This window comes from Rattus norvegicus, chromosome 5, assembly GCF_036323735.1.
Source record: "Rattus norvegicus strain BN/NHsdMcwi chromosome 5, GRCr8, whole genome shotgun sequence".
In the NCBI taxonomy this organism is placed as follows: Eukaryota; Metazoa; Chordata; class Mammalia; order Rodentia; family Muridae; genus Rattus; species Rattus norvegicus.
Window position 1 is genome coordinate 26,854,194 of NC_086023.1, and position 22,575 is coordinate 26,876,768.

General features: G+C 46.6%; 1 long non-coding RNA gene and 2 pseudogenes across 1 annotated transcript; 1 reads left to right on the top strand and 2 right to left on the bottom strand.

Annotated features, from left to right (window-relative positions):
• Window positions 1-1,096: 1,096 nt before the first annotated feature.
• LOC134478933 (uncharacterized) lies at window positions 1,097-5,486 on the bottom strand. Its single transcript, XR_010051703.1, has 2 exons — window positions 5,155-5,486; window positions 1,097-2,168 (listed from the first exon to the last, which is right to left on the bottom strand). It is a non-coding gene; the product is annotated as an uncharacterized LOC134478933 (long non-coding RNA).
• A 2,712-nt stretch (window positions 5,487-8,198) lies between these two features.
• Window positions 8,199-8,323, bottom strand: LOC366310 (pseudogene for small nuclear RNA U3 (H3.9); annotated as a pseudogene).
• Window positions 8,324-8,769: 446 nt separating this feature from the next.
• Window positions 8,770-18,022, top strand: LOC108351081 (40S ribosomal protein S18 pseudogene; annotated as a pseudogene).
• Window positions 18,023-22,575: the final 4,553 nt, after the last annotated feature.

Below are 22,575 nucleotides of genomic sequence, written 5' to 3' on the forward strand. Positions count from 1 at the left end.
CGGCAGCCTGGAAACTCATTGCCTCTGTTCCCATGTGTCTGGGCTTCGGAGTCCTTGATGTGGCAATGTGTATGTCAATAATGAACATTCACTGAGGATTTCATCTACACCCCACAATCTTCCATAGGGGAGCTTGTCAGTGCTCCCCAATCTCTTCAGGTAGACTCGTTTTCTCTGGCTTTTCCACACTCCGTATAGTTCTGGGCTGCTGCGATGATTAGTTTTATGTGCCAACTGGATTGGGCAAATGTCACACTCATGCATGGTTCAACACTAAGGTATTTCTGGATAGTGTAGGAAGGTAATCGGTAGACTGAGTTGAGTAGGTAGGTGGTCCTCATTCAATCCATTCATGGCTTTAACAGAAGGAAGGACTATGTAAAGGGACATTCATATTCTTTGTGAGGGACACGGCTGGGACATTGGCCTTCTATGGACCTGAAGTAGGACTTAGCTATCGGTTCTCCTGAATCTCAGAGCTTTGGGCTCAGTATGAAATTACACTGTTGATTCTTTGAGTCCTTAGCTTGTCGATTGTGAGTCGGCTTGGACTTCTCAGACTCAACCATCGCTTACTGAAGGCTCCACCCACACCCCCAACCCCCTAAATCAATGGCTCTAGCTGGAGGCCAAGTATTCAAATATATGAGTCTGTAAGGGGACATTTCAGATCAAACCACAATCCCACGCAAAGCCCAGATAAAATGAAACTTGACAACCGCTGTAGTCTCATAGCGGGCCCATTTGTTTTGGGTTAGGTTTATTAAAGTTTAATTTATAGGAATAATACTATTCTTAGATATATTGCCATATGAACGTTGACAACTGCCCTGCCATGTAATTGTTACCACTAACATGACACTGAGTGGTTCTGTCACTGAGAAAGATTCATCCATCCCTCCTTGTGTTTAATTTTTCCTCCTGTTTCTCATTCTGACACCCACTGACCTGAATTTTGTCTTGATATCTTTGTCATTTTAGAAAAGCTTCTCTGACTTAAACAGTCATTTTATGTCTTATCTATGCCGTTTAGCCACTAGTGATACACTAGTTTGCTTTCTATTTGTCGTGATAAAGACCAGACCAAATGCGACTTAGGGAGGAAAGGGTTTATTTGTCAAGGGTCTCACACTGTCCACCAGTGAGGGAAGTCTAGGCAGCAAATCTGGAGACAGAGGCTAATGAAGAATCCATGGAGGAGTGCTGCTTACTAGGTTGTTCTTCATGGTTCCCTCAGCCTACTTTTAAAAATACAACTCAGGACCACATGCCTAGGGAGAGCGCCGCTCATAGTGGACTGACCCACATCAGTAGTTAATCAAGAAAATACCTTACAGTCTTTGCCTATAGGCCATGATGAAAGCATTTTCTCTATTGAGGTTCTCTCTTCCCAGATGACTCTAGCTTGTGGCAGGTTGACAGAACTCTAACTGCACAGTGTGAATGCTAACATTTATTTAATCATTTTCCTTTTGATGTGTTATTTGCACGCTTCCCAATCTGGGCAGCTGTTCACGAAACTTCTAGAAATAGGCTTTTGTGTCCTGTAGGGAGCGGCTAAAGATGGCGCCGACATCCGGTGGTCGTTTGTGGTAAACACCTACAGCACATGTGTTGACAGACCCCCAGCACCTACAAGGCCAGGGTGATATTCATGCTAAATAGGTATTTCATACTCCACCAATCCCCAGTAGACAAATTTACAGCCACAGTCTGTTTTATATATAAGACAAGTGTCTTTGTTGCCCGGGGTCCCCGTACTATCAATTAGGTGTTCCTACAATAAAGACTGATTGAGAAGGATCCAACGGTGTTGCGTCTTCCTTGCCGGTCGAGGTGGGCGCGACAGTGTCCGTAAGTTTTCTTTTCTTTTCTCTTTCTTTCTTTCTTTCTTTCTTTCTTTCTTTCTTTTGCAAACTTAGAAGAAGCAGGTTTTCTGAGTCACATGGTAAAGCGTGGTTAATTTCCTAACAGTTTTCCAACATGGCTGCTGTTCTCTTGAATGATGGATGAGACTTCCATTTCACTGCATGTCCTTATCAGTACCTGTTTGTCTGGTTTTTAAATCTTTAGCCATCCCGATAGTACGTGTCTAGGAGGGGTGGGAAGTGGGTAGAGACGCAAATCATTGGCAATTAAGTCTCCTTGGTAATTTCTGTGGCTCTATCCTGTCAGAGAGAAGTACATTATGATGACACGCTGTACTATGAAGCCCTGGGGTTAGCTTAGCTGGAGGAACTGTGTTCCTGGGCTTTGTTCCAATTGTGACAGCTGCCCAGGCTACCTATGTCTTAGATAGCTCTTTCTCCAAGGACAATATTTTTTTCTGCATTTTTTATTATTATCTTTAATCTTTCCTCACAGTCTAGTCTCTATCTGCCTTCCATTCCCCATCCCATTCCTCCTCCCTCATCTCCAAGAGGATGTCTCCCCTCTACATCCCCCCCAACACCTCCAGGCTTCCCCACTCCCTGGGGCCTCATGTCTCTCAAGGGTTAGGAGTGTCTTCTCTCACTGAGACCAGACCAGGCAGCCCTCTGCTAGATATGTGCTGGGGGCCTCAGACCAGCCAGTGTCTACTGCCTTGTCAGAGAGGTCTTAAAGATCCAGGCTTATTGATACTGCTGGCCTTCCTATGTGGTCGTCCTCCTTCCTAGGGACAATATTAGGAGTTCTTTTTTTTTCTTCCAAAACACCTGAGCCAGTTCATGCTGGTACTCTTGTATCTTCTATCTTCTTTCCCTTTTAAAGTTTGACTTGTAGCGTCTGATTCCTGAGCTCACCTTTCAGTTGATTCTAAGGTAGAGTAGGCAGTTGTCTTAGTCTATTCAGACTGCCACAACAGAATACTACAGACCAAATAAATGGCTTATAAACAACAGGCGTTTATTTCTCACAACTCTTGAGACTAGAAAGTCCAGGGACAGGGGGACTGCATTGAATTTGCTTTTGAACATGTCAGCAAGGCTATTTTTGATTTCTAATTGCTATAGGAGGGACCAGCCCCTGTGAGCACTGCTGCCCCTGGGCAGGTGGTCCTGGGTCATCTAAGAAATGAGCTGAGCAAGCCAGGAAGAGACTACTTCTGTAGTCTCTGCTTCAATTCCTTCTTCCAAGTTCCTTCCCTGAATTCCTTCAGTGCAATGGTGGAGAGTTATCCGGATGTATATGCAAACAAACCCTTTTACAGGTTGCTTTTGCCATGGTCTTTACCATAGAGACAGAAAGCAAACTCCTCTTGCGTTACACTGGCAGTTAGGATTCTAACATGGGATCCAGGAAGGCTGGCATGACTGGAAGCTCACCTGCCTCGAGGGTGGGTTTGGACTGGGCAAGCACCAGGTAACCCTCTGCTCTGAAGACAGCCCTAGGCCCACTCGGATCCGTGGTTGCTTTTACGTCAGAAGATCTTGTCTGAGAGTGATGATACTTTGATGAAGTCTGAGCTGAGAGATGAGGTTGGGAGGTAGAGGCTACAGGGTGAGATGTTCAAGGTCATCCTTGATTATGTAGTGAGTTGGAGACTAGCCAAGAGTACACGAGACTGTCTTGAAATGGGTGAATGAGTAGATGAGTGAATGAATGAATGAATGAATGAATGAATGAGAAAGATATTCCATCACTAGGTACTGTACCCTGTGGAAACAGGTGTTAACTCGCTCCACCCTTATGGTCCCATCTATGTATACATTCACCCAAGCATCCCTTAGTAGAGGAATGACTGAGGCACAAAGAATAAATGGCCAGTCAGCTCATGACCACAGTTAGTAAACTGAAGATTTCACCAGGCTGAGGGGATTGGAGCACCCACCTTCTTCCCTCTTCCTATCTCTTCCTTAGAACCCTCCGAGATTACCTCCATTCCCCTCTTGATCCTTTTCCCTGATCCTTGATCCTTGATCACTGCATCTGGCCACTGACAATCTGCTAACAGTCAACTGTGTTATCTCTGGCCTGGATTCTGTTTTGAGGCTCAGGCTGAAGCATTCTGCTCCATGTCCGGAACCTCTACTTAGATACTCAACTGTCTTTCTTTTTGCTTCATAATAAAATTATTATATTTTCAATGTCTCCCACCAACAGCCAGTTCTCATCTTGCCAGTTCTGTAGGTCTGAGTAGGTCTGCAGAAGGCCTTAGTAGGGTTACGTCTTTCTCTGGTAGTTGATTCAGGTGGGCCTGCACTTTCTAAGTCACTCGGGTTATTGGCAGAGTTATTTCTTTATGACTATGGGGCTTCCAAGCCAGGTGTTTACTGGATGCCTCTGGATGCTCCAGAGGCTGATCCCTTACCAGGTCCTCAGCATGACCTGTAGTGCAGCTAGCTAAGAGAGAGCCTATATATCATGATGCAATTACAGAACAGACATTTTGTCCCTTTGCCATATTCCATTAGCTGGAAGCAATAGCCACAAGGTCTGTCCACTCTTGAGGGCGGAGGTTTATCCAAGTGTGTGAGCATCAAGAGGCAGGGAAATCAAGAGCCAACCTGGCAACCCAGATATCCACAAGTTTCTTCAGCATGCTCACAGTGGGACTCACTACCATCTAACTATGGCGTCTGTCTTCCACAGATCCCTGCCCAAAGAAGTAGTACTCAAGGCAAGGCCAAGAGCCAGCCTGGACTCCCTTCTCTGGTCAAGTTCATGCATCGACAACCATCAAGGCCTGCTCTTTTGTCTCTCTCTCTTTATTTTATTTATTTATTTATTTATTTTTTTGGAGCTGGGGATTGAACCCAGGGCCTTGTGCTTGCTAGGCAAGCACTCTACCACTGAGCTAAATCCCCAACCCCTCTTTTGTCTCTTGAGTGTCTCTTGATCCTTTTCTCCTCTTTACCTGAGACTGAAGCTGCCACCTGCATCACTCCATTTTTTTTCCTTTCTATCACTGGCCACAGCTACACTGTAGAAACGAAGTTCTGATTACAATGTATCTTTATACTGCACTTGAAGCTTGTGTCCTCACAGGCCTTAAGGGACCATCAGACCTTTTGTACTTTAGCTCTTTGCACTGTTTTCTAGAAACAATCCTTTGTTTTCCTTTGTTTATTAGTCCCGATGATCAGGACCAAGCTCAGCTCCGATTGCCCTTTCTTCTGGGGAACCCACTCTCCCTCCTCATGGCTCTCTAACCTTCATGCCACTCCTACTCACCCACAAAAGTGTCCTTTCTCAATCGCCTGCTCTTCTGAGCTAGAAGCCCTGTGAGACAGGAGGGCACACATCTTCATGGCTAGCATGTGTTTTTCAACACTGTGAGCTCTCAAGTAATTGGCAAGTGAAGAAAATAATAGATGAAGCCTTGGCTCTCGGTCTACCCTTAAAAATATCCCCAGCCTTCCCTCACAGCAACACCCAGCACTTGCTCCTACCGGGCTCTGTTCCAGTTGGCAGACCTTTGTAAATCGAAAGTAGTATGATAATAGAAGCACCTTTGTTTAGGGTAATATTTCTTTCCTATTATGGCCAGTCCAGTCCCAAGACATTTCCTGATGTACTCAAGTGACATCAGTGCCAGGACGTCACCTATTTCCTCTTATGCCATATTTGTCCTTTTGCTGTGTCATTAGAGTTCTGTAAAAATAGCTGACCAACAGCAGTACATATAGTTCCTTGTGCTGCCCGGGAACAGTTCTCTGTCCACCCTATGGGGAGGCCCACAGCTGCTCCCCGACATTCCAAGGGATACATGCTCTCATCTTCTGGGAACAGAAGGGGCATTTGTTCCCTGAGCCCACTCTGGAAGGACAGCTGAGTCCCCAGTCCAGCCAGGTCAGCCTGTCCTGAGCATCAGGCTCTGGTTCACACAAGTGATTGAGCTTAATTGACAGGTGCGAAGTGTGTTCTTTCTAACCCCACTAGATTTACTTCTGCCTGTAGGGGTAAGGCAAACTCACTTGGGAGCCCAATTAGCTGTGTGTGTGTGTGTGTGTGTGTGTGTGTGTGTGTGTGTGTGTGTGTGTAGAGAAAGACAGATATGTTTCTGTGAGAAAGTGGTTAGAAAGAGTCTCAGCTATAGAGAGTCAGAGATGGAAACAGAATCTCTAAGGGGAGAGGAGAGGCAGAGAAATAGACAGAAGGCAGCAGAGGAGGAGAGAGGCAGAAAGCTATAACCAAAGAGATAGTCAGATAAGAGAGCTGGGGGTATATGCACATGGGCACTGCTGGTGGCCTTTTCGGTGGGTTAAGTGCACACAAATGGAAAATGGAGCAGGGTAGAGTGTCAGTCCCATCTGGAGGACCATGTGTGAGGGAGGGACAAAGTGAGCATCGGTATAGTTGTTAATGTATTCCCAGGGGCTGACAGGGGTTGGGGGATTCTGGGAGGGAGAAGGACTATGTCAGATGAGACCGGAAGGTTTGCGTTTGTGTAGCAGGAGGCATTAGCTCGGCCCTGGGTCAGCTCTCTTGCACACAGACGAGGCTGGGGGACATGCTAAAAGAAGCCTAATCATGATGGTGGGGCTGGGATGCTCCGGATCGGGAAACTAACTCTACCTGGGGGAAAAGAATTCTCTGGGATGTTTTGAAGAGATCAGAAAGTCTAAGCCACACTCAAATAAAGTCTGTTGGACTGTCTACTGGCTTCTGAACACACTGAGTGGGGACAGGTATCACATCGGCCCATCCCTTGTGCTTCATGGATTACCTCATTGTGGAAAGATTATCACCTCCACCGTGGGGTTGAAGATACGATGCGCAGAGAAGTTGAACAATTTCCAGAGCACCATGCTACTCACAAAAGGGCAGAAGTGGGCTTTGAGCCCAGAAGGGTCCAGACTCAGGGCTGATACCCAATGTGTGCTCCTGTAAGCCACAACTGAGCTCTCAAAGCTGCCTCGGTTCTGTTTTTCCTTCTTCTTGAGACAGTGTTTTACTGTGTAGTTCTAGATGAACAGACCAGGCTCATGCCCAACTCAGCAATCCTCCTGCCTCTGCTTTTCAAATGCTGGCATTACTCAGTTCTTTGATCAAGTTCTTCCTAAGGAGGACAGAGGAGGATATAGAGGATAACAGAAGAGCTGACTTCCTGTTCCGGCTCCGCCATTTCTAGCTCCAAGATTGTGAAGTAGGCTGTCTTGTGCTTCAGTCAGGGGCAGTAACCGAGTGCATGAACCCTGGCACCACACTAGCTGCCCCTCCGTGACACTGACCACTACCAGCTGGGTACCTTTGCTCTTTACTTAAACGATGTCAGCCACACATTCTTCCTGGTAGAATCAGTACAAAGAAGGGCCTTTTCCACGAGGCTGTGACAGTGGCATGGCTCCTGTCTTGATCTTTCCTGGCATGAAGTAAGCTGCCAACACATGTCACCTGTACTTTTCTTTTTTTTTTTTTTTTTATTAACTTGAGTATTTCTTATATACATTTCAAGTGTTATTCCCTTTCCCGGTTTCCGGGCAAACATCCCCCTCCCCCCTCCCCTTCCTTATGGGTGTTCCCCTCCCAACCCTCCCCCCATTGTCCCCCTCCCCCCAACAGTCTAGTTCACTGGGGGTTCAGTCTTAGCAGGACCCAGGGCTTCCCCTTCCACTGGTGCTCTTACTAGGATATTCATTGCTACCTATGGGGTCAGAGTCCAGGGTCAGTCCATGTATAGTCTTTAGGTAGTGGCTTAGTCCCTGGAAGCTCTGGTTGCTTGGCATTGTTGTACTTTTGGGGTCTCGAGCCCCTTCAAGCTCTTCCAGTTCTTTCTCTGATTCCTTCAATAGGGGACCTATTCTCAGTTCAGTGGTTTGCTGCTGGCATTCGCCTCTGTATTTGCTGTATTCTGGCTGTGTCTCTCAGGAGCGATCTACATCCGGCTCCTGTCGGTCTGCACTTCTTTGCTTCATCCATCTTGTCTAATTGGGTGGCTGTATATGTATGGGCCACATGTGGAGCAGGCTCTGAATGGGTGTTCCTTCAGTCTCTGTTTTAATCTTTACCTCTCCCTTCCCTGCCAAGGGTATTCTTTTTCCTCATTTAAAGAAGGAGTGAAGCATTCACATTTTGATCATCCGTCTTGAGTTTCGTTTGTTCTAGGGATCTAGGGTAATTCAAGCATTTGGGCTAATAGCCACTTATCAATGAGTGCATACCATGTATGTCTTTCTGTGATTGGGTTAGCTCACTCAGGATGATATTTTCCAGTTCCAACCATTTGCCTACGAATTTCATAAACTCGTTGTTTTTGATAGCTGAGTAATATTCCATTTCGGGTGCTCTACACAGTCAGAGAAACTTCTCTAGTAACGAACTATAGAAATGATCCCTGAAAGTATAGTCTTTCACCTGTACTTTTCATCTGTGAGGTGATTCCACTCTTATTTTACACGGAGTCCTGCTTACATGTGCACAGGGGATATGTTCTAGACGCCCTCATGATACCCACATCCTCTTACATAAAAAGAGCAATGCATTTGCATGTAACCTACACTCCCCTGCTTAACCCATACAGGTTATTTATAATACAGAACATGATTTAAGCCTGTACATGTTCAGTATGGATGCAATCTTAAAAAGTGTTTCAACTCATTTTTTTTTCCTGAGATGAAATCTTGCTGTTGGGCTGGCGTCGGGCGAGCCCCACCCCCCCTCCTCACTCACAGTGCCTGTGGAGCTGACACCTGAGTGTAGGTAGAATAGGAGTGGCATGGGGGTACTGCCCGTGAGGCTGGCTGGCTAACTCTGCGGCACTGTCAGGTATCAGATATTACTGTTCCCGTTAAACACAGCGCTGGGTTCCTATAAGGCACGTGAAAGGATGGTCTTGGCGGTTGGCAAATGGTGGAGCGTGAAGGCAAGGCGATGTCAACACGTGACTGAAATATTTGTTTGAACATGGAAAACGCACCAAAGAATCCCAACATTGTGGTCCAGAGAGCAGCAGAGGAAGGGATCAGACACGCCTTAGGAAACACTAGTGTTTGAAAAGTGTGTGAATCCGTGTTCACTTGGCACATGTCATATCTCTGCTTGGGCCAGTTAGTTTGCTCAGTACCGGAACATAGCCACAAATACGACATCGGTGTGGTACCCAAGGAGGTGTTTCAGGGATGAGACTTTTACTGTAGTAAGGGGGATTTAGGAGGGCATTTCAAGAGGACAGAATAGGACAAGAAAGTGGGAAGAGAAGCTTTAGAAAGTCTTTGGGGATCCACAATGTTGGACATGAAACCTGCAGCATAAGGGGAAGTGATTGTAGAACGGGTGTTTGTAGCAGTCTTGGGCAGTCTTGAGTAACAGTCTGTCATTTGAAAGATAACGAGGTACCATAATGGCCACTCAGGACTATAAATCTATAAGGGTAGTAATCACGAATATAGAGATCTAGTCTTTAAATATATTTTAAAAACTGATTCATTTAGTTTTATTTCATGTGTGTCGGTGTTTTATCTCAATGTATGTCTGCGAGAAGGTGTTGGATGCCCTGGAGTTGGAGTTATAGACAGGCCTGAGCTGCCGTGTTAGTGCTGGGAACTGAACCTGGGTCCTCTGGAAGAACAGCCAGTGATCTTAACCCCTGAGCCAAAAGATCACATCCTGAATATAGATCACAATCTAGGCCAGAAAGGAGCCTATCAAAACTTTTCCAAGGCCTTCCACAGGAGGCCTACACACTGCTGTGTGTGTCACTGCCAAGTCCCTAGTGATTCCTGAGACGTTCCAGAACATTTTGCGAGTATTCAACACCAAACATCGACAGGCTGAACAAAATGGCCTTCACCATCGCTGCCATTAAGGGGGAGATATACTCACGTGGTGTTGAGGAAGACAGACACTGACCTCACCTAGAGGGCTGGAGAACTCATGGATGAAGAGGTGGAGTGTGTGATTGCCGTCGTGTAGAGCCATGACAGTACAAGATCCCAGACTGGGTCTTCAACAGGCAGAAGGATGTGAAGGGTGGAATAGTACAACCAGGCTCTGGCCAACAGTCTAGACAACAAGCTATGCGAGGGTCTAGAGCGACCAAAGAAGATGAGAGCCCACAGGGAGCCCTTGTGTCTGAGAGGTCGGCACAAGACCACTGGCCACTGAGGCCGTGCTGTGGGCGTATCCAAGAAGAAGTGAACCTCTGAACCTTTGCTGTTAATAGCTGGTATGCCAATGTGGGGAATGCTTTTTCAAGGCGAGGAAACACACACTTTCTTAGACTCCTAGTAATCGATCGCACGGAGTGAGCGACTTGAACTTCGCCCAGGCTCAGCCTATGAAGGGGCACACATGGCAGTAGACTGTACGTTCACGTAGGTTTCCACATTGGAGGTATTTATATATGTCACTATCTTTCAGTATCAAAACCTGATGTGTCACTATAGACTGTTACAGAATAAATGTATATGGCAAGGTAATTGTTCAGGAATGAAAAGGTGTGCCAACAGAACTCTTGTGAGTTTCATCTCGTGACATTCGGGGCTCTTGTTTTCGCAATGTTTCACTGTGGTAAAAGAGGTAGATTAAAGTCGTTGCAAATCAAAGCGATTCTTTTTCAGCCTACGAAATGAATGCCAACTTGCCTTTTCTTCATTTCCCACACATTTGCATAGATCTGTCAACTTCGCTGAGCAATCTTCTAAGGGGAATGCTGGATTCAGAGCTACGAACACCCATGTACTACCAAATTGCTTTGCCCTGGCTTCTTCGGATCACAGCTCCATGCCCTTCCCTTCACCCTCTCAGGAGCACACTCCTCCCTGAAGGTTTAGAGGGAGTTTGAGAAGATGGAGAAACTTAAACAAACCAACACTGCCAAACGGAGTCATACTTCTGAGGAGTCACTGGCTGTTTTCAGCTCCTTACTTTGCCCTGTGTATCTGAGGTTAACAGTTATTTGGCCAATCCTTGGAGAAAGATATTTTCCCGAGGACCTCTCTTGAGTAGGTCCAAGTATTTGAGTGTGCATTCTGCTGGAGTAGAGGATTCTTTTGCCTTTGGTGGGGTTAAAAGGGAAGACCTAAGTGGGGTGGTGGTGCGTGGCTTTAATTCCAGCTCTCGGGAGGCAGAGGCAGGTGGATTTCTGAGTTTGGGGCCAGGCTGGTCTACAGAGTGAGTTCCAGGACAGCCAAGGCCACACAGAGAAACTCGGTCTCGGAAAAACAAACAGACAGACAAACAACAACAGAAAGAAGGGGTAGAGAGTGCCTAGCAGAGGGATGATGGTGCCCTATTGGCTGACTCTGCTTCTCTATTATTGCAACCGCCATTTGCAGATAGTCACACGGTTGCTCAGTGGTTTGTGTCCATCTGATTGGCTGCCAGCTGTCCTAAGCGATTGCCAGACATACTCCAGGTTTGTTTGCAAGACATATCAGCTCTGCCTGCGTTTAGGCTGCTAACCACAACTGTCAAAGTCTACAAAAGAAACAAAACCTTCAGGCAAGCAGAGTCTCGGTTGAGCGCACGTTTTGTTTTCTGCTGTGTTTATTTCAAATTAATATCGCAGATCAAGCCCACAGCTAAATAGCACATCTGCCTGAGGTTCGCACAGCCATTCACAATATGTTTTTATTCCTTTAATTATGGCTTAGAATCCTTTTGACACTCTCTCAAGTAACAGGTGGTTTTCTGACCATGATAAATGCTAAATGCTGTGGAGGGTAAAGCAGTTAGGCATTGTTTTCTTAGCTGTGGTTGCACCTAGGCCCCTGGCAGCTTCTGATTTAGCAGCTTGCAATAGGTTGGAATTCCTGGGGGACTTTACTTAACCCTTAGTTCCCTAAAGCCTGTTTTCAAGGCACCGTTGGGTGGGGCGTCTCATTATACCCAGCTGCTTAGCAGATGTACTTTTTGTATTCTGGAAGGTGGAAGTGGGGTTGAAGGTAGGTCAAAAAGTTAATATGCCAACATTCTGAAGGGTGATGGGAGTAGAAACTTGGTGATATTAAAGGTGATTTGAATTTAGATTTTTTTTGAAGAATAAAAGCATTCTTTTATATATCTGCAATGGATGATAACAATTAAATAAGTCACACATGAATCACTGGAGTTGGAATGAGGGCAAAGACCTATTAGATCATACAGCCAGTTCCCTAGAGAACGCAGACTTATTCTCCGCAGTGTGCTCAGGGTGCTTTGTACAGTCTTTGAAAGACTTGAGCAATTGGGGCTTTCCATTATTTCCCCAAGGGCAAGGCTTTTCTTTATAAAGTACCTCAGTGCTTGCCTCCTTCATCTGAGGTTTCCACTTTAAAAAAAAAGAAAAAGCTTATTTACACGGTGCACACAAAATCATCTGCAACAAAGAAAGAAATTACGCGTACTCATTTCCCAGAAAACAATATGCCCTTGGCTGCCTTCCGTGTGCTCCTGTTTCTGATTTTTACACCTGGTTTTCCCATAGTCCTCGGAGAAGGACGTGGAACGGATACATCCTCTAGAGGACTTCCTAGCACATCCCACTACTGCTACTCACACAAGACGCTGAACTTCTTTATTTGAAGCTGGGGAGAGAGGTTTTGAAATCAGGTCTGCTCAGACTGTCCACAACTTTGGGATAAAGAACCTCTGTCACCCGGGAAACACGAAGCACTTAGCATTCCTTTCTCTTTGGAACAAACTTGTCTATTCTGTGCTCTTTGCATCCAATGGGCTGATCATTAAGGGCATATGAAGAGGCTCCAGGACAGACACCCTGCCCCGAATACCAGGCAGGGACTGGAGTCCAGTGAGGACAGAAGGTTGCACAGACCTTTCTGTGGAGTTGCTGTACTTTGTTGACACAAAGGACTTTTCAATTCCAACAGGTCAGAGTTTACGAGATTTCTTTTCTCTTCTCATTCAGATTTTACGGTTTGAAGAGGCTGGTTCTAGACCCTAGAAGTGATTATGAGAGGGGATTATGAATAACGATTTATGGAGATGGTGATTATGATTTGCAGACCTCGGATCTGTCCCCTACTGTTGGAGGGCAGTGGACTCAACATGCCCGGCCACAAGCTGAGAAAGGAGGAATGGTGAACCAAGCTTACAGCCTTGGAAGACTTCCTAAAGAGGTGATAGGGCAGACGTAGGAATGATGTTGATGTTGGTGTTGAGGGATTGAGGTAAGGGCTATGACATAGGACATGAGGAACACAGTATGAGTATAGGGCCAGGGGACCTCAGAGAGCCCAGGGTTGGATTCTAAGAAAGTTTGAACTTGAAGGATAGATTCCAGGGAAGGAAAACAAGACAGAAATAGAAGAGACAAAGGCAGTGGAGGGAGTGGGAGAAGGTCCCTGGGGAGGGGGCACAGAAGCCCCATGCCTTGGAAACCTTGTCTGCTTGCCAGCTTTGGATCTCCAGAGAGGCCACTGTCCTCATTTTCTTGACAAACTCACCACGGCTCAGAACAATGTGGTGTCATCTCCTAGACTGCGTAGTCAACGAGAGCTAGGATTTCAATCTCTTCAAACCCTTTGGAAGGGAAAGGGATGTTGGAAGCTGATAGCTCTTGGAGCTGTGTAACTCTGGAAGCTGAGGCTCTCCCAGTGACCAGAACCTCTGTTTTCCCTCAGTATGGAACAGAGACAGAGCGTTAGTGCCTCAGTTTACCGGAAAGAAGAAAAATGGTCCCCTTAGAATCCATCAGGTCTTGTAAGTCTTAAAATGACTCATACTGCATTGACTTAGTGCCTCTAGAGTCTCGTCATCCTATCGGGGCTGAGCCAGCCCGGCCTGTGGGTGCCAAGCTCAGCCCGCAGCCATGGGCAAGGCAAATATGTAGCTTTGTGGTCATGGCCTTTCAGTAGGCATGCAAAATATGGGAAATATGAGAACACTCTGTACCCCAGAACAGGGAGGAGGGACAGGAAAGGCAGAGGGGTGGCAGACACACCGGGAACACATATCAAACATGGTTATTCCTTCCACTGGTGTGAGGCTGTGCCTCTCCTCTTAGGCCTTAGTCACTCGGAATGTCATTTCTGTCACATCGACGCAACTCCACTATCATTGGGCCAGAATAGCCATCTTAGAACAAATAGTCATAGGCATGGTCCAAAAACATACCGTGGCCCCTTCTTAACCCTTCCAGCCACTGCAATAAACACATGGACTGGGGGGGGGTCTGTAAATCTCCTCATATAGCACAAAGTCCAGTTTATTAAAGAGTGCTGAAGGTTTCATATAATGTGCATAGTTGTGTACTGAAAATACATCAGAATGGGGACAAACAAAATAAGGCACTGGCAGACTTGGTTTCTGCTGGGGGTTCACTACTCTGTCCGTAGATCATGTTGTGGTAAGGACCAGGCATCACCCTTGAACCTCGTTTACGAGAGCCCTACCATCACACGGTAATCTCCCCGCAGTGTTCCCACCTCCGGCTGCAGAGCATTGGCGGCAAGGTTTCAGCCTGTAAAATTTGGGGATGATATGAACATCCTGACCATAGCTTGACTGAAACTTGAGTGTCACGTAACCCTCACTTGCCTCACAATATTCTTAGAATTTTCTTTTCAAACATTAACAAAGTCTAGAAAAGCCATCTTGGATCCAAGCTGCACCAAAACAGGCGACGGGCTGTAACCGACACAGGCATTAGGTTTCTGACCCCTGATCTGGCTATGAACGGGTTGCTTCTAATCAGGAAGTTCTTTAATCGTGGGTCTCACTCGTTCAGTGGGTTTTGGTTTTATAACATAGTGGTCAGCAGTAAGTTGCTTTTTCTCCCTCTTCCCCCATTTTTCTGGCAGCATCTATGTTATAGCTACGGACGGTCTTCCCCTTCAGATGGGTTGCATCCCGGCAAGCCCTTGGTGAAGCTGAGTACATCTCAAGTTGCAGGTACACAATGTGTGCCTACCAAACACTCTGGCTTGGTGCACACCATCTTAACTGGGCTCTGAACATGTACATCAACCTTCGGTCAGGCAAACTCAGCTAGTGCAAAGCTTAGTTTACACAAGAAGTGCTGACGGTTTCATGTAATGTATGAAGCGGTGAAGTAGAACAAGACAGAGTGGGGAATGGGACAACACACTGGAATTTTAAACATTAGAGATCAAACTGGGATATGGTTGGATCTTTGATGTGAGCATTTGATGATGTGATATGGTAAAAGAGTGGTCAGATGAGCGCCTACATAGTAAATGGCTCTCTTTCCCCTTCTCTCTTCCCCAAGGCGGAGCTTGGAAGGCGAGGTCTATCCTTGATGGAGCCGAGGAGGAAGCTTCCCTTTGCTTTTGAGACAAAGTGAAACTGCAGGTAACCTGGTTATAGACTCTTCTGTTTATGCTGAGGGGTGTCTAAAGAGAAATCGTGAGGTGTATGACAGAAATGATACCAGTGGCTTCTTACAGAAAAACCTCAGGCTGACCCACTGGAGTCAAAGGATGCAACAAGCCTGTGCCCAAGTCTCTGTGGAGAGTCCACAGAAGACCCGTGCAGCTCTGATCTTGTGAAAACATTGGAACGTTCATCTGACTGGTACACTCATCCTGAAAAACAGATGAAGTTACTGTGGGACATGAGGAAAAAGAGTCTACAATTCCTTCTGTACTGTAAAATCATAATGTAACATCTTAGCTAGCTAGCTAGCTTGTCTCCCTCCCTCCCCCCCTCCCCCCTACCCCCTCCCTCCCTCCCTCCCTCCCTCCCTCCCTCCCTCCCTTCCTTCCTTCCTTTTCCTTCTGGCTTAAAAAAAAACTCCTTATCTTCTTTTTCTCAAAGTTCTATTTTTTAGAGAAGCTCAGCTCTCTCTCTCTCTCTCTCTCTCTCTCTCTCTCTCTCTCTCGTGCATGTATAATGTGCTATGTATGAATATCTTTCTTCTCATCTGTTTATGCCTGTGGGGAGGTCAGCGGAAGTCATTACGTGTAATGCTGTATCACTTACCCCCTTGAGATGGTGTCTTAGATAGGATTACTATTGCTGCAATGAAACACCATGACCGAAGCAAGCTGAGGAAGAAAGGGCTTATTTTTCTTACACTTCCACATCATTGTTCATTATTAAAGGAAGTCAGGACAGGGAAGAAACCTGGAGGCAGGGGTAGATGCAAAGGCAATCTTGCATCTCAGATTGCTTAGCCTGCTTTCTTTTTTTTTTTTTTTTTTTTTTTCCGGAGCTTTGGACCGAACCCAGGGCCTTGCGCTTCCTAGGCAAGCGCTCTACCACTGAGCTAAATCCCCAACCCCTCAGCCTGCTTTCTTAAAGAACCTAGGAGACCCACAATGGACTCTGGCCCTCCGCCATTAACCACTAGTTAAGGACGCGTCTCACCAGGAGCCTGCCCTGGTGGCATGGGCTAGGCAGAGTAGGTCTCTCACTTGCAGGTTGCTATAGACAGGGGTGTTGGACCTGCCCCTCGCCTGGGCAAAGCAGGAGCACAGGCAGCAGACCAACTCTGCTATCCAGGCTCAGTTTCAGAAGTTTGCGTTAGTTGGCCCCAACATCTACCCCATCCATGAATTGTTGAAATCGTGAAGGGGCCAGTCCTGTAGCAGATCCAAAGCTATAGAATCTCCATGACACAGGGCAACAACAAGGTATTTGAGAAGAGTCCCTGTGAAGATCCAATATTTCACTATAGCAGAAGCTAGAGGCCTCCAACCAGACCAATGGCTCATTGCAATGAACATTTGCAAGTGAAGCTGTTTGAACAAAAGGCTGTACTATGGGACGCACCATAACTTACACTGCAAGATGGTTTTCTTGCTGTTGTTCTGTTTTTCCTTTGCAGGAGGGAGATTGCAAGGACAGATATGGAGGGATGGGGAAATCAGTGGGGTGCATGATGTGAAATTCACAAAGAATGAAAAAAAATGGAAAAGGAAAAGGAAGAAAATGCCTGGATCTTAGGGAGGCATCCTCTCAGTTGAGGTTCCTTCCTTTCAGATAACTCTGGTTTGGGTTTCAAGTTGACGTAAGACCAGCTAGCATCGATGGCTTCCCACTGACCGGGCAGTACACTGGCTGGCCTTAAGCCTTCATGGCTGTCTAGTGCTAGTGTTCTGAGCATAGGAGGCTTTCTACATGGATGCAGAGTAACAGAAAAGAAATCGTTTCATGGCTCATAGAGCATCAAGTATTCAAACATATAAACCTATGAGGCCCGTTCCTGCTGGCCCAACGCAGCATTTTAACTGACTTTAAGTGTGTAATCCATTGTGTTTAGCATGTCCAGCACACACAGTCACTCTATGTCCTGTTACTTAATAATTCTGTTTGAAGACTTTGCAGGTTTAAATTATGGCTATTTCTTTTCACTTCTGGATGCCATTTTTGCTACTTAGGGTTTTGGTCATTCTGTTTTGTGTGTGTGTGTGTGTGTGTGTGGCGGGGGGTCTCCAAGGTTGGTGTCAGGTGTCTTCCTTGGTCATTCTCCATCTTATACACTGCTCAAGGTCTGTAAGTTGCACCCAGAGCTCACTAAACCAATTTTGCTGTCTAGCTGATCAGCGTGCTCTGGGATCTGTTGATTCCCATACTCTAGGATTACAGGCCTAGCCAGCTTTTATGCGGATCCTTGGGCTACAAACTCCTGTTTCATTTACCTGCTGAGCCATTTCCCCAAGTGTGTATCTTTTTATAGTTAATGGAGCCCAATGTGTGGAAATCATGGGTACTGAAAGCTTTTTTTTTGGATAGTATTTGCATGTCCTCCTTCATGGTATTTATTTTTTTCTTTTTGGGGTGTTTAATTAAGATTATTTGAAAGTTAAAGGCAGGCCTATGATTGTCATCTCCCAAGAGGCCATTGCCATTATTTTGGTTGTTGCTAATTGTTGTTGTTGTTATTATTATTATTATTATTATTATTATTATTATATCACTAATGTCTTCTTACCTAAAGCTACAGTACAGCCAGATATCAGTCGGTGTTTTCCTGTAGTTTATCTTCTCTGTGAAGAGTGACTCTTTTAGTTACCTTTGTGTCACTGTCATCCAATCATGTGACATAGGCAGCTTAAGGGAGGAAAGGCTTATTTAGAGTCATGGTTTAAGGACATTTCATCTTCCCTTGTAGGGAATGCAATTAGAGTCCCTTCTGGGCAGTGGGGATGCAGGGCAGTGGGATGCAGGGCAGTGGGGATGCAGGGCAGTGGGGATGCAGGGCAGTGGGGATGGAGGGCAGTGGGGATGCAGGGCAGTGGGATGCAGGGCAGTGGGATGCAGGGCAGTGGGGATCCAGGGCGGTGGGATGCAGGGCAGTGGGATGCAGGGCAGTGGGATGCAGGGCAGTGGGATGCAGGGCAGTGGGATGCAGGGCAGTGGGATGCAGGGCAGTGGGATGCAGGGCAGTGGGGATGCAGGGCAGTGGGGATGCAGGGCAGTGGGATGCAGGGCAGTGGGATGCAGGGCAGTGGGGATGCAGGGCAGTGGGATGCAGGGCAGTGGGATGCAGGGCAGTGGGATGCAGGGCAGTGGGGATGGAGGGCAGTGGGGATGCAGGGCAATGGGATGCAGGGCAGTGGGATGCAGGGCAGTGGGATGCAGGGCAGTGGGATGCAGGGCAGTGGGGATGCAGGGCAGTGGGATGTAGGGCAGTGGGATGCAGGGCAGTGGGATGCAGGGCAGTGGGGATGGAGGGCAGTGGGGATGGAGGGCAGTGGGGATGGAGGGCAGTGGGATGCAGGGCAGTGGGATGCAGGGCAGTGGGATGCAGGGCAGTGGGATGCAGGGCAGTGGGATGCAGGGCAGTGGGGATGGAGGGCACAGGCTGTCCACACTGTGCCAGGTCGATAAACAAAGATCTACAGCCATTAGGTGGGCCCCATCACCTAAAGGGCTCCAACCTCTAACACAGAGCCTCTAGTTGGGAAATGGGCCTCCCAAACCTGGTCCTGAGGGGGTCATTTCAGATTCAAACCATGACGGAGCCTGTTTCAAGGTTTAAGTTTTATGTTAATCTTAGGTTCATCCTTTCCCCTGTGCAGACTCCAAAGGCCACATTTCTTCGAACAACCATGAAAAATGTTCTTAAGGGTCAGCTAGTATATATTTTGAGCCCGCGAGCCATATGGCGTCAGTTGCACCTGCAGTGCCCCATTGTTGTAACACAAAAGCAGCCACAAACCATATGTAGCTGAAAGGGCGTGGCCGTATGCCAATAAAACTTTATTTACAGGAGCAGGTGGCTGGACTACACTTTGTTTTGCTAACCTTGCTGGAGCGTTCTGGCTTTAACATTTGGTTCCTCAGTACTCCTACATCCTCATATTTTAAAGAAATGTGTTAATTCATTTAACTTAGTCATTAAAACAGCATTGCTGTGTTTTGTAACAGAGGGGTTTTGGAAATACCTAGGCTCCTACAGAACCAGTCGCAGAATTTAGCAATTTCTTTTTTCCTCCCTTTAGTTTACATATTCACTCAGCTAAACAAACCAAACCTAATTATGTTAACTAAGTGACAGCCATGTGTTTTAACTTAGGCACCTCCCAAGTCCTGAAACACCACGTCACTAGCTTAGAGCATGTCACCCCATAGCGCCTTTCGAAGAGCGATCCTAAGATTCTGTCTTCTTTTCTCTCAGGTCAGAGGTGGTGTATCGACAGTTGTGGCTTACAATGGTTTGACTCATGATTTTCTGGCTTTCTAACAGACTGAATGTGTATGCCCATAAATCATTCCGTTTCCCACTTTCAGCACAGTCTTCAATAAATTATCCAAGATGGCCAACACCTTGTTGTAAATAGGATTTGTGTTAGGTGATTTTGACCACCTGTAGGTTTAACATAGGCGTTCAGAGCACCTTTAAGGCAGGCTGGGTTAAGCTACGATGTTTCCTAGGTCAGGTGTACCAAACGTGTTTTGCCTTGTGATAGTTTCAACTTACGTGTGATGGGCTTATGGGTCTGCAACTCCACCATAAGTCAAGAGCCTGCTGGAGAGGAGGCCGAGGCCGAGTGTGGACTGTGGCTTCCTGCCTTCTGCGAGCTCTGTAGCTGTGCCTGTCAATCTTCTGTGTATCTTTAGTGCATTAGATACACATTAAGGGCAGAGATTCACTGGTAGAAAACAAGTGAACAAACACTGCTCTCTTGGACTTGGCATTTTTATAGTAAGATACAAGCAAAGCAACGGTGGTAAAAATACATACATTTTTAAGAATAAGGATAATATCAAGAAACGAGAGAACTCTGTTGAAACACTGACATTATTTTTAGGTGAATGTGTTGCTTAGGCTCAGTGGCAGGGAATGTTGCTGCTACCTGATTGGAATGGATAGGGCCAGAGGGGAGAAGATCTGAGGCAGGGAAGGGAGACAGTTCTGTTGTTTTCCAGGAGTCAGAAAGAACACAACTAAGGTTGAAATACAGTGAAAAACTGGAGTAAAAAGGACCAAAGGGCCTTGGGAATCTGAGGAGCAGAAACGCTGGTCAGGAGTACAGGGAAAAGTGGCCTTGGGATGTGAGCTGTGTAACATGTGTGGAAAGCAGTTGATCCCAGTTAGAGCAGGAGGACCAAGGGACCAGTAAGACTGTGTAGAATAAGAAAGGGCTTCAGCCCAAAAGCTCGGAATATCCAAGATACAATTCACAGACCATATGAAGTCCCAGAAGAAGGAAGACCAAAATGTGGATGTTTCAGTCCTTCTTAGAAGGGGGGACACAATACTCACAGGAGGAAATATAGGGACAAACAGTGGAGCAGAGACTGAAGGAAAAGCCATCCAGAGATTGCCACACCTGGGGATCCACCTCATCTGCAGACAACAAACCCAGTCACTATTGTTGATGCCAAGAAGTGCTTGCTGACAGGAGCCTGATATGGATGTCTCCTGAGAGGCTCTGCCAGAGCCTTACTGATACAGATGAGGATGCTTGCAGCTAACCATCAGACTAGGGATGAGGACCCCTACAGAGGAGTTAGAGAAAGGACTGAAGGAGCTGAAAGGACTTGCAACCACATAGGAAGAACAATATCAACCAACCAGACACCCTAGAGCTCCCAGGGACTAAACCACCAACCAAAGAGTACACATGAGGGGACCCATGGCTCCAGCCACATGTGTAGCAGAGGATGGCATTGTCTGGCATCAATAGGAGGAGAAGCCCTTGGTCCTGTGAAGACTCATTTCCCCAATGTAGGGGTGTTGAGGTGGGAGTGGGTGGGTTGGAGGGGGAGCATCCTCACAGAAGCAAGGGGAAGGGGGATGGGAGAGGAGGCAACCGGGAAAGGGGATAACATTTGAAATGTAAATACATAAAATATCCAATAAAAATAAAAATAAAAAAGGACTCCAGCAGCAATCTCAGAGCCTGCATTACTTTGCACTGGGTCCTCTGCATATATATCATGGCTGTTAGCTTGGTGTCTTTTTTTATGGAAGGCTCCTGACAGTGGGGGGCGGGGCGTGTTACTGACTCTTTTGCCTGCTCTTGGGACCCTTTTCCTCCTACTGGATCGCCTTGTCCAGCCTCGATATGAGGGTTTGTGCCTGGTCTTACTGTGTCTTGTTATGCTATGCTCGTTTGGTGTCCCAGAGAGGCCCACTCTTTTCTGTGGCAGGTGGGGGCACAGGAGGTGGATCTGGGGGAGAGGGGAGGTGGGGCAGAACTGAGTGGCCGTGGTCAGGATGCAGTGTTTGAGAGAAGAATAAGTAAAAATCAAAATAATGAAGGAAGGGGCTTTAGGACATGCTTTGGAGAATTTGGGCCGTTTTCTTAAAACGGATGATTTAGTTGGTACAGCACTTGCTTCACACTATGTTCAATGCCCAGCACCCATGTAGAAAGTCAAGCACTGTGGTGCACACTCATAATCTCATGGCTAGAGAAGCAGAAACAAGTGGATCCTGGGAGCTCAGAATGGGGCAGCCAATCTAGCCTAGTGAGTTCAAGGTCCCCGTGAGAGGCCTGGAAAACAAGCAAACCAAACTCCACGTGGACGTCTACTGAGAATGATGCCTGGGGGGTTGACCTGTGGCTTCCACATGTATGCCCACACACACGCATGCATGCCTGTGCACGTGTGCACCCTCACACATGATGAGAATAGTTAGTCATGTGCATGTCTCCCGCCTACACACAAGAAAATGGAAAGGAAAAAACTGGGGAAAAAGTAAAGACTTTATAAGGAATTCATAGTTTGAATAGGACAGCTCAAATGCGGTGTGGTCCAGAGTAGATGATATGACTTCCCGAGGGAAGGCCTTCACTCTTGATGCGTGGTGCATAGTGGGAACGACATGGCTATAGTGTCACACTGTCCACGTCGTGCTTTATCACGTCACATTGTTTTCGCTTTTAAATTTAATTAAAGTGGGAGGCAGGAAGATTGCCACAATTTAGAAGTCTGGACTGCTAGGTAAGACCATTTTTCACTCCCCTCCAAAGTACGTCTTGCTCTTTGGATATATGTATGCATTTTGAGGTGACCATTGTGATGAAGATAATTTATACATCTATTGTCTCTGACAGTCACTATGGTGTGTGTGTGTGTGTGTCTGTGTGTGTGTCTGTGTGTGTGTGTCTGTGTGTGTGAGTGTGTGTGTCTGTGTGTGTGTATGTGTGTGTGTGTCTGTGTGTGTGTGAGTGTGTGTGTGAGTGTGTGTCTCTGTGTGTGTGTATGTGTGTGTGTGTGTCTGTGTGTGTGAGTGTGTGTCTGTGTGTGTGAGTGTGTCTCTGTGTGTGTGTATGTGTGTGTGTCTGTGTATGT